We start from the raw sequence: 12,811 nt of genomic DNA on the forward strand, positions 1-12,811 counted from the left end.
ATCATTTTGTGTTCCTATGTAAATTCTAGCTGGACATTTGAACTCTCATGTCTAAAAACTCCTCAATCATTTTGTGTTCCTATGTAAACTAAGTTTTAAGTATGATGATACCTAAACTGAAGCAATGGAAAATATTGGGAAATGAGTGATTTTGAGTATATGGCCCTTCTGGCATCAATCTTCCTGAATTTCTATATTTATATCAAGCATTTTACATAAAAGACACTTTTAAATGTAGTCGGTACATGCTGACCCAGCGTTTAAAACAATAAAGATGAAATTCACACACTGTAGAATTAATCACATTAAAGGCTACAGTTCGGTTGCACTCAGCACATCTTCAGTGTTGTCCAGCCATCACCTCCACCTACTTTCAAATCATTTTCATGATCCCAAGAGAACTCCACAAGCATTCACCAGCCATGCCTGGCTCCCTCTCCCTCTAAGTTTCTGGCAGCATTTTCTCTGTTTTCTCTCTGTATGGGTTTTCTTATTCTAGATTATTTTGTATTTCTCTAACATTAATTGTCACCCCAAGCCATACAAGTATTCTTTTTTGCTTAGTGCTGTGTGGCTTTTAGGGTTTTCATGTGGGTCATTTCATTCTTTATAGATATTTGAAATATAGCTATAGTTAGATAATCCATATTTGAATTCCTTATTACAAAGATGAGGTTAAATTTAACACTGTGGTTGTTAAAAACCTGATTTCTCAAAAAAAAATCATTTATGCATCTACAAAAACAGAAGTCTTGGCATTTTGGCTGAATAAACAAGTCAATTTGCCCCTCTGTACATCCTTGAGATGAGCAGATATCTAAGGCTTTTAATTGTTTATGTATAGATTATACTTGCACAGGTTGATTCAAGATTCAGGCAGAGCAGTGACTCCCCTCCACATAGATAAAGAATGCTGATTCTGGTTCTTACCTTCACCACAGAATGCCAGAACCCTTAAGCCACTGCTCAAGGCCAAGCGAATTTTTGAGTAAAGAGTCATCGTTTGCTCTCTCCTTAAACAAACTCCATTTCATAAATGAGCTTTGAAAGGAGTGGTTGATCTTTAATTAGCCTACCTCTAATAATACCAAAACATCACCAGCCACTAACTATCTAATCAGATTTTCTGCCTCTTTTTAAAGAAAAAAATATCCTCTTTTTTCACAGAAATCTTCTATTCTTATGTAATTGTACTTTAGTTAAAGAAACAGAAATTGTCGCAGACTTAGGGAAGAGAGAGATTAATCTCCAATTAAGTGACAGGAATTCTTGTGCAATAGTGAACATACCTCACACCCTCTCTCCCTCCCCCATTCCTTCCTATTTTTCTTCTAGTTTCCCTTTACTTTTCAGATTTTAATGAAATTATTATATTGAAATTAGATTTGAAAAAGGAAATGGAGGCAATGTTTTGGACAATTCCATTGGTAGAGAAAAATCTACTTAAGGCATATGCTTTAAATTGTTGAATATCCTAGAGGGGTGGAACTTACTGAGGGCAATTTTACCTCTGTCCCTGTCTCCATTTCCCAGAGGACATTTGGTTAGATCTAAAGACTTTTTGTTATCATGACTAGACTGGGGCAATGCTACTAGCATCTAATGGGTAGACACCAGAGATCATCCTGACTACCCCACAATGGATGAAAAAGGCTCCTGCAGCAAAGAATTATTCAGCATAAAATATCAATGGTGGGCTGGGGGTGTAACTCAGTGGTAGAGCTCTTGCCTTGCATGTAGAAGGCCCTGGGTTCTATCCCAAGCATGACAAAAAAAAATCAATAGTGTTGAGATTAAGAAACTTAGATTTAGCAATCTCTCAGGTTATTCTTGGATCTTCTCTTTAGGCATAGAAGTATTATTGCTCAATGGTTGTGTAGGCAGCTTAGGTCATAGGGCAAGGTTCCACATAAGGAATGGCAAGCCCATTATTTTTGGCTCAGTGTCTAGAACTAAGGATCTTCAAGAGCTCAACAGAAGAAAAATACAATTTACCAGTAGTGGAGTAGAGGGATAGAGGGCTCTGTTTTACCAAGGAGTATTTTTAGCATTCTGATGTTTCAGGTGAGTCCATTATTTTCCTGTATGGTTATCTTTGTGGAAAACAAAACTGAAAAATCTGACTTCCATGGAGATGACAATGTTGGAAACGTGGGTGAGAGTGACTGCACAGGACTCCACAGAAACAAATCTGGTTGTAATTACTTCCGAAGCATTCTAGAAAGTGGCTCCAAATGTCACCAATATGGAGCTCAGGAGAGAAATATCTGACACCAGATTCTCATCTGTTTCCTTTTTTTAAAAATCAATTCACATTTCTCTGAGTCCCACTGATTCATTTCTGTGGGGAAAGACCCAGAACTTGATGTAAAATAAAGACACTGGTTCCTGAATCAGCATTTTAAAACTTGAATATATATAAAACAATGCTGATTCATTTTATTTCTAGTACATTGAAACAAAACCTCCCAAAACCAAAAGCAAGATCCCACTCACATGCTCTTCTACCCACAGCCATCACCTTCCATTCTTAACCTTATAGGTGAAAAATATAATCTAAAATCTATCAGATTTATAAATCATACCCACCTTCAACATAGGTATAGAAACTGATAAAAGCCAAAAAGTGGGAAATTATATGCAGCTGTTTAACTTCACTGTTTTCAGGTTAGACATTTCACAGCAAAAAAAGCTACTCTGTCTACTTTGTTATCCATGTCCAGGTCCTTACCTGTCACAACATCTCTAAGTTCCTGTAGCAAGATCAGAAAAGATGTTTCTGTTTCCTGGACATGGAAAGGTGAATATAATTGCCTTTCTGTCTGAGAGCTGACTGTCACTAGCTTAGCACACTCTCTCTCTCAATTATTATCTAGGCTTATTAAAAAATGGCAGTGATTTCAGCAAGTCCTTATTCCAGCTAACATGGGGGGAATGGAGTGGTAAATAATGCCACTAGTACATCTGCTTGTGCGCTAACATGTGTAGTGTTAACTTCAGGAGCCACGGAATGGAACGAGCTGCATCATTCTTACTATCATCCATTCTGCACATGTTATTATAGACTCCTGGATGGATGGGTTTCTGTAATATATAAAAATAAAATTAAGCTATACTTGTGTTTTATTCATTAACATTTTTTAGTTTGCATTTATGCACCAATCTATTTTTAAAAAATTAATTCACTCCACAAATAAACTTTCTTCTATTCCTTTAAAAATAGATAACACATTGATGGATATTGATGGCTAAAACGGTTTTGTTCAAAACTGTGTTGAGAAAGGCAAGAGTAAAGGTAGTGATAACAGAGACGCTACTGAGTTTGAAGTACTTAGGGCGTTTGAACTGAAGGCCTATTAAGTTTTTAAATAGGTTAGGGATGTACTATCAGGGAGCCCTTGGAATGTTTTAGTCATTCAGCCAAGATCTGGAAAGGTTTCCCATCCCTGCTATCCAGGGATGGGTCTGGCTGAATGTGGAATGTTCCCCTTTGCTTCGTACCTAACAGGCCCCAGGAGTTGCAGCTCAGAGCTAGATCTGCTTGGTCCACTCTGACATCGTCAGGGAGTTCCTGGAGAGGCAGTAGAGTTTTACACAAAACTAGACCTAGTCTTCCACACAAATAATTCAACTGATTTCCACATGACCATCCTCCCCTCTAAATGAAGAACAGAGGAAAGAGGCAAAGAGATAAGGTACCTCATAGAGACAGTGACTTTGTCTATCTTGCTACTTACTATATTCTCAGTAGCAAGAAGAGTATCTAGTGTATAATAGGTGCATGATGAATATTTGTCAAGCAAAATAAATGTAATCCTTGCAATAATACAAGAAGGAATAAATTAACTCCATCATGAAAAGCTCAGAAAGGTTAGTAGAAGAACCGGGATGTGAACCTAGGCATACCTCTTTCCACTACATGGCTTAACAGAAACTTCTCTCTCCACAAAACTCCATTTCAAGAGATTTCTTGAATAGCCTTACTTTACCACACCCTGAGTGATTTCTAGGCAAAACTTTGCAGACAACCTGTCATACACTAAAGTGACCAACCAAGTTATAGTGTAGGTTTAATAAACACTTTATAAGTCACACCCAAATATGGTGGCACACCCTTGTAGTCTCAGCACTTTAGACACTGAGGCAAGAGGATCACAAGTTTGAGCTCAACCTGGGCCACCTGGCAATTTAGCCAGACTCTGTCTCATAATAAAACAGAAAAAGGGCTATGGATGTGCAAAAGCCCTGGGTTCCTTCCTTTGTACTGGAAAAAAATCCAGTTCAATTTCTCACCCAAGAAGAAAGAAAATGTGTATTTTTGCACACAGTAAGTGCTTAATTAAATATTAAATCATCCCAATGCAATAAGTTTATGAGAGATTATATTTCTAGCCTTGGTCAGAACATATTCACTTGCTACTTACAACGTTATGTGATATTCTTCTATGCTAATAGTAAGTATTTCTCTTTTGAAAGCTAAACATCACGAAACCAGAGACTTTGGTGTGTTGAATGCTACTGTATCCCTAATGCTAAAAGAAGGTCTTAAAAATATTTTGAAGGGCCTGGGGATTTAGCTCAGCGGCAAAAGCGCCTGCCTGGCAAGCGCAAGGTCGTGAGTTCGGTTCCCGGTACCGGAGAAAAACCAAAAAAAAAAAATTTTTTTTTGAAAATATGGGTAAATGCATGAATACTTGTTGAAAAGTGTTACTTGCTCTGGAGATGAACTGAGAAGTCAGAGAAGAGCTGGTGTCTCAGTACAGCTAAAGCAGTTCCTGTAGGAGTCGTCTGTAGACATAGGACACTGTCCTAGATAAATGATTCTCAGGCTGTGGTCTGGAACCTCCAAGAAGTGTGCATGGTCTGGCTCAAATGACAAATATAGGATGAGCTTATATCTGGACAAAACTGACAGTGTAAGGAAAGGTTGTCAAATATTGGAAACTCACAGTCACACTTGGAAAATGAAGATGGGTTGTGGCCTCTCTCCCAGTCTTCCTCTTCCTCTGCAGCCCATCTCCACTCCCCAGCAGTCTCTGATTTGCAGCCCTTCAAGCTCCTCTCTGCAGTGTGAAGCGGGACCAGATCAAGTCAATGAGGAGTACAGAAGATGAAAACTGGAAAAAAAAGAAACCTATCCCAACTGGGCTAATGCCCAAATGGGGTTTGGTGTTGTGGGCAGCTGATTGTTAAAGGAGGGAACAAAATGGGGAAATAAAAAAAAGATCTATCTTTCAAAAGAGATCAAATATCTCTGTGTTATCTCCAATAAACCTTATAAGTCCTTCACTGGGGGTTAGATTTCTGAAAAACATTATATCACGTTACCCGACCCCCAGGTTTCACAGAGAAGAAAAGTATCTTTCTAGGGGAGTACCTCCCAAGCCCACCCCACCTTGATATTCCTTGTTCACAAAAGATTGGTTGTGTCCCTTGGATGTTTGTTGATCAAAATTTCAGTCATGTTGGCTAAAAAAGTTGTTGTGGTCTGTTTTCGAGTGATTATTAAGCCACTTTGAAAATACTTTAACTTGTGGGTTTGCCTCAGTCTATTTGAATCCAAATTTCACAATCATCTAATGAAGCAAGCCCTGTGGGACTGTCTGTGTCATTTGAATTTATCAGGAAGCCACAACCTTGCACATCTTTTCCAAGTGACTTTCGTTGTTGTTGCCGCAGTAGCCATGCCCGGTGCTGCCGGGCCTCTCTCGGGTTTATTGCTTGGTCTGGGCTCTAGCACTGAAGACTCCACTGCGTAACTCTATAAAGTTTAGTGTCTCTTTTGATACTTCACATTAGAACTAGCCTGCTCTCCACTCCTCCAGTCAAATTTCAAGCATTCTCGTCCCCTTCTGAGTAATCAGTTTTATTGTAAAGAGCCATTTAAGTCCCCAAAGAGCTCTGAAATATTTGTTTCACTTTTCTGTCTACTTCAATGGGTATTTTATGTCAATTGTGAACTTGGGAAACATAAAAAGAAAAAATTAAAAAGAAATATGTGGACTCTGTAAGAACCAGGAAGAAAACTGTGAACAATGCTTCAGTGTGTAAACCATGAATATAGACTACATTTAACCAATTTGATATAGTCTTTCCATTTTCTTTATGACTGGTTCCTTTTGGATGAACATTTACTTAGACTAGATATAATCTTCACATTGTTTAAACATGTAACTACAGTACTTTAGAATTGTTTGGCCAGCCTTAAAATGTACAAACTTATATTAAAGGTATATTTAAAATAGTGTCACCATTCCTTTATTTCAAGAGAATCATATTTTAAGATTTTTCTGCATATTTTTGGCTCAATGGAGAGGGCTTGAATTTCCATTAATTATTTTACAGTGATTACATTTTAAAAATAGTTTCAATTACTGTAATTCCAGATATCTAATGTCTCTGACCTAATGTACAAAGGGAATTCTGAAATTTAAAGATTATTGTTTTTAATCTAATTTTATTAGTGATAAAAAATCCACATGCCTACACTGTGGTAACTGAGGACAGAAATAATATCTACCTTATGCAATACTTAAAGGATAATTACTAAACATATAATACAACAAAAAGAGAAGACTGGAGTCCCTTGTGTGATCCTGGGAAAATTACCTGATCTCTGAAGGCACTGCTGAGATTAGTGAAGTCATTTATATCATTTCATTTTTGTCATATCTGCATACAAAGATTTACTTTTTTAAAAAAATAACAACTTTGGGAAACATCCAGCTAAATAAAATTTATTATTATTTTAAATTATTTATCTTTAATTGATAAATAATATATATTTATGGTATGTGACATGAGTTTTATTATATATATGTATATACATAGTACTCTAAGCTTAATTGAATACTATATGACCATATATATTAAGCTTAGTTGTACACATGTTTGTATTGAGAGCTACTCAGGGGATTAATAAAGCACAATTTTGAGTGCATGTCTGGGTCATGGAGACATAACCTTTCATACTATATTTAGTCCCTGGGCCCTTTCTCTCGGGTGCTATTCTCCTCTTCTGCTTCCCAGCTGTCATGAACTGAACTTGCTCCGCCATACCCTTTCACAATGATATTTCTGCCTTAGAGTCAGCTGACCATGAACTGAATTCTCTGAAACCGAGAGCCAAATTAAACCTCTCCTCCTTTAAATTTTTGGTGTCAGGTGTTAATCCCAGTAGTGGGGAAGCTAACCAATGCAGTATACATTATGGAACAATTAAATTAAGCTAGCTAACTTAGCTATTGTTTTACATTTTTATCATTTTTTTTTGTGGTGACATTACTTCAAATATACTTTCTTAACAATTTTTAAATATACAATACACTATTATAACTATCATTTCAGTGCTGTTAACCCTCCAGTCCAACCTAACCCCCAGATACTAGTAACTGTATTCCACCCTTTACTTATTTTTAAATTTTATTTTAAAAAGAAAAGAATAAAAACAAATTAACAAACACAAAGACATGAACAAAGCAATACAAAAACAACAAAAATGATACAGAATTTCAAACAAGTTGATAGAAAATTAACATCCATCTTTTACTTCTAGGTGCTCTGTACTATTAGATTCCATGTGAAAGTGAGACCAGTGCGTATGTATTTGTTTTTCTGCACCCACCTTAGCATAATGTCCTCCAGACTCATCCATGTTGCCATAAATGACAGAATTTCCTTCTTTCAGGCTGAGTAGTATTCCATTCTGTACATCTACCACATTTTCTTTATCCATTCATCTGTTGATGGATACAGGCTGATTCTAAATATTGCTATTGTAAATAATGCAGTGAACAAAGAAATGTTGCTATCTTTATGGACACACTGTGATTTCATTTCTTTTAAAGATAGACTCATAATTGGAATTGCTGAATCATATGGAAGTCCTACTTTTAATTTTTTGAGGCAACCTCATACAATTTCTCATAATGTGTATGAGAATTTATATTCCCATCAGTAATATACAACTGTTCCTTTTTCTCTATATCCTTACCAATGTTTATCTTTTTCCCTTTGGTTGCAACTATTCTGATAGGAATATGGTAACATCTCAGTGATTTTAATTTTTGTTTCTTAATAATTATTGATGTTGACACTTTTCTCACATCTGTTGGCTATTTGCACGTCTTCTTTTAAGAAATGTCTACTCAAGTCCTTTCAGGCTAGGTGGGCCTTAATGTTCATTTGTCCTCAAATATTTACTTTTCTTCATTTTAAACTTCCTTTCTATGAAGTTCTGGGGAACATACAATGAAGCAGTAGTTCCTCTTCTTGGTATTTACTTGATTAGGTAAGCAATATGCTCTTGTACTTACTTCACAGTCGGAGAAAACAGATGTTACATGGCAGAGTAACATAAATTGTATGTCAAAGTGACAATTGTTTCTTTTTTTCTCTTTAGAACATTTGCTTATTTTTTAGCTGAATAAATCAAATAGAGAGCTTTAGTTCCAAGAATTCATGCTTATTCTATCTTCATGTTGAGTTTAATCTCCCTTAATTTGTAAATATAGCTCCTCATTCTTATTATTTCTTTATTTTATTCATGGTCTGCAGTCCTTCAAGTTTCTTATAATGTCTCAAGCTCTTTCCATTTCTGAAAACTTTTTGAATGTTTGAAACTGAACATCAACTTGTTTCTGTGATGACAGGACATAGGTACTATAAGCTATCACATAGATATTTTTAAAAGAAATTTGGAAGTTGCCAAAGGAAATGATGAGAATGCTAGAATGCCAGAGAAATATCCTGTAGGAAACTAAAATTTACAAAAGAGATGAAAAGAAAACCTCAGACATTCCAAAAGTTTTGCATGACATGGATGATTTACATATTTTTGTTTTGACAAACACATCTGTTACTTTGATTTATTAAATTTTTTGGCAATGGTGTTGGTGTGCTGCATGAATGTGCAGTTTGTATCCTTTTTTTAAGAAAGAAATCTCTTCTAACTTCCCTTAAAACTTGAGTCCCTGGAGAGAGGTAGAACAAAGAGAAGAAAGCGATGGGAACAAGAGGTGTTAATGACAATTTGGTGAAGGGAGGAGAATGAGGATGGTTTTATGGTGTGTGCTCACCTTCCCATGAGCAGGCTCTATTTCCTGAGTTTTCTGATACAAATAAATGAAGCTACATGTTTTTCTAGTGATAGATTTGTCCTAAATTACAGAAAAATAAGGGTATATCTTAAACATATCCCCTAGGCAATTACTGAAATAACCTTTAAACAATTGAGTTGAGGAGCAATTTTAGGAACGGAAAAGTAAAGCAATCGTACTTCCAAGTCATTGTAAAAACAGCGGTTATTATCCTGTGTGTGTGGCGTGTGTGTGTGTGTGTGTGTGTGTGTGTATGAGGGAGAGAGAGTCAGACAGACATAGAGAAATAAAGAGAAAGAGTCACAGAATGGAAACCACTTTGAGACTAACTTAATTACACCGGAATGGGATCCTGGCATGGAGTTAAAAAAAATCCAAGATGATTTACTGTATACCTAGGATTGGGAACCACACACACAGAATTAAAGATGAGTCTTTACTGTATTTTTATCCTTTTAATTGCAATTACTAAAGTATATGTTTTTAAATAAGTTTGACTAACTATTTTGCAAACAATAGGCTAAAACGGCTTCATCAATTTAGATCAGTACTTTTTTTAAAAAAAAAAGAGAGAAAAGAAAGAAGGGGAAATTATGTATGTATGTATGTATGTACAGGATAGCTAATATACTTGTGCTACTGACTTCTATCGTTTTACTGAAAGGAACAGTTAATGATTACCTATTTGATCAGTCTTGCATGTCTCTATTTGCTGTCCTGTGAAACAGGACAGGAGAAACAAACTTTGAAGATATCAATATGTAATACAGCAACCATTGGTAATTTCCTACCACTTTGTTTGTAATTCAGTATTGCTTGTATTGTTCTTATGCTATTTTGTAAATAGATGTCTGTTTGTTAATATGTTTTCCTTCTTTTATTTTTATAATAAATTTAAAAAAATAAAAAGTAAAAAAGAGGTCTCTGAAAAGGACTGTGATATAGCCCACCTTCTAATGTTGTCAAGTCCTATGCCCTGTTTTTCTGTTTGTTTGTTTTTCTCCAAATTAGTTCAGCATTTTGTGTTGATGATATCAAAGAGAAGAACAGGAATATTTACAAGCCTATGGAGAGAGAAGTACTATAAAGAAAAGGACAATTCCACTTTATTTCCTGGGTAAAATGAATTAGATGGAAGTATGACTAAATTCCTTACCTGATTAAGGGTACATTTCCAATACAAAGGCAAATATCAAATTGGATAAGAAGATATAAAACATTTCCTTAAAATTTAGAAAAAAGACAAAGATGTCTGCTATCAAAGTTTCCATTTAACATTGTTTAGAGGTCATAGTCATCAGTTAGGCAAGGAAAACAATTTATAAGTAATTGAAAATAAACTGTCAATATTTACAGATGATATATACAGACAACCCCTGGGGATCTCCTGACAAATTATTAGAATTATTTGCAGGATGCTGCATGTTTTCAGAATATAACACCAAAATATCAAAAAACAAAAGAAAAAAGAAAATCATTGCACCCTCTATACTACTGACAAATAGTGAAAAATCTAATTTTTTAAAATTGACATATACAATAACTTTAAAAACAAACAAGCAAAAAAACCAAAACACACAAGCAAGCAAACAAACAAATATGCAGAGGAATGCGGATGAGGGTGTAGCTCAGTGCTAGAGAACCTTACCTTATCTTGTACAGGCCCTGGGTTTGATCCTCAGGAATGTAGAACAAAACAAAACAAATTTAGGAACAAACTTCACAAAATTTGAGCTTGAAATTCATGAATAAACTTGCAAAACTCCATAAAAAGACAATTACAAAGATTTTCACTAAAGGAAAGAAGAAAAAAAAATACAGAAATACATCATATTATCAGGATGCTGCATTTCCCCAAATACAAGTGTACAATTCAATGTATTCTCAATTAAAAATTCTTTAGAGTATGCAATAATTTAATTAAAAATATATAAAATAACAAAGATACAAAGAAAGTCCTTCTGAAGAACATACTAGAAGGATTTGTCCTAGCAAATGTAAAACCTTTTTAATAAAGTTTTATAATTGAAATGGCTGGTTAATGGGGGCAGAGAGACTAATATCTCAAAAGAACAGAATAGAAATATATGATAGGTGACACTGTTAATTAGTGGAAAAAGATACACTACTTAATGTAGGGTAGTAGGCCAATGGATTGTCTATAAGGAATAAGATAAAATTCAGTCATTATTTATAGAAATAAATTACAAGTAGAGTACACGTAAAAAGCTAAACTATAATTTAAAGGAAAAAGGGAGGTTTATGAATGGGCACTAAGAGATGGGAAAAAGAAATTTTGATTGCATGGCAGGATGATTATGGGTAACAGTTATATGCTGTATATTTCAGAAAGCTAGAAAAAGGGATTCTGAATGTTTTCACAATAAAGAAGTGATAAATGTTTTTGGAGAAAGACGTTCAGTGAACATTCTTAAGAAAAGTAAAATTTCTAGAAGAAAATATAAAAGAATGTCTTTATAATCCTAGTGAAAGGAATGAATTCTTAAGGCAAAAGATTTATATGATCTGAAAAGAAACCAGAGTATAGGAACGAATTTTTAAATAATACGCAAAGAACCCAAACAATAAGGGAAAATTGATGATATAAAAATTTCAAATTTCTATACATTATACAGTGCAAATTTCTATACATTCCAGCCATAGACTTTAGAAGTATTTTTGCAATGAAAATAATTAAATAAAATATTAGTATCCAGAATATATAAATAACAATATTCAATAAGAAAAAATAGAAAAAGAACCTAAGTAGGTAATTTATAGATGAGGAAAACCAAGTGAGAAACAAATCTATGAAAATATTCTTAACTTACTAGAAATCAGGGAAATATATAGATGAGCTTACCTCACACCCATCAGATTGACAGGAAATTACATTTGTGAATACAAAATGTGGCACATAAGTGCAGTAATGGCTATTCCTACTGGGAAAGTCATAATGGGAACAACCACTTTGGAACGAAGTGTGATGCTGTGAATCAAGGTAATGACTCAGCAACTTGATTCCACTGTACATGCTCTATGCCAGAAATGTTTACACATTCTTATATTATATATATGAAATTAATAGCTGGCCTGCAATAGGATAAATTTTCCTATTATAACCAAAATTATAATTTCCTGTATAACCAAAATTCCTCCCAAAATGAGAAAAAAAAAGTTATCTATCAGTTAAAATTAGCTGTGTTTTCTCAGAAAGAAATTAGGAAAAACATTCCATTCACACTAGCCCCAAGAAAATCTAAATACTTAGGAACTAAACAGACTAAGGTAGTGAAATACCTCTACAATGAAATTATAGTGCTCTGAAGCAGGAAATTAAAGAAGACATCAGAAAGTGGAAAGCTCTCCCCTGCTCCTGGATAGGCAGAATTAAATAACGTAGTCAAAATGGCCATACTTTTAAAGGAAGGGAAAAGGGGTGTGTAAATAGGGAAAGGCCTTACTGGGCTTTGTGGTTAATCTAGACCAGAAAGAGTTAAAACTTTACCACAGGAACAATTAATAAGAGAAGACAAAGTTGATAAGCCAGGCAAATGCCTTATCCAATTTAGCCTGGCCACCCCTACCCACCTTACAAAGGAGACAAGGGGTGACCCCTTAAAAGACAGCTCTTATTTAATATGTATACTCTTACTGTGTTTCCCTTTACTTAGTCACTAACTTGACCTTCTGTGTAAAGTCCTCTTAACAAC

General features: G+C 34.9%; 1 long non-coding RNA gene across 1 annotated transcript in view; it reads right to left on the reverse strand.

The window, feature by feature from the left end:
• The window catches only part of LOC106149912, a 13,494-nt gene extending 8,016 nt beyond the window's left edge, over nt 1-5,478 (reverse strand). Inside the window, exons 1-2 of the long non-coding RNA XR_001236377.1 lie at nt 5,396-5,478; nt 4,950-5,063 (exon numbers count right to left, since the gene is read on the reverse strand). This is a non-coding gene — a long non-coding RNA (uncharacterized LOC106149912). The remainder of the gene's footprint in view (nt 1-4,949; nt 5,064-5,395) is intronic.
• Between the last annotated feature and the right edge of the window lie 7,333 nt (nt 5,479-12,811).

Source organism: Chinchilla lanigera, unplaced genomic scaffold, assembly GCF_000276665.1.
Source record: "Chinchilla lanigera isolate Chin_1 unplaced genomic scaffold, ChiLan1.0 scaffold00056, whole genome shotgun sequence".
NCBI classification, from domain to species: Eukaryota; Metazoa; Chordata; class Mammalia; order Rodentia; family Chinchillidae; genus Chinchilla; species Chinchilla lanigera.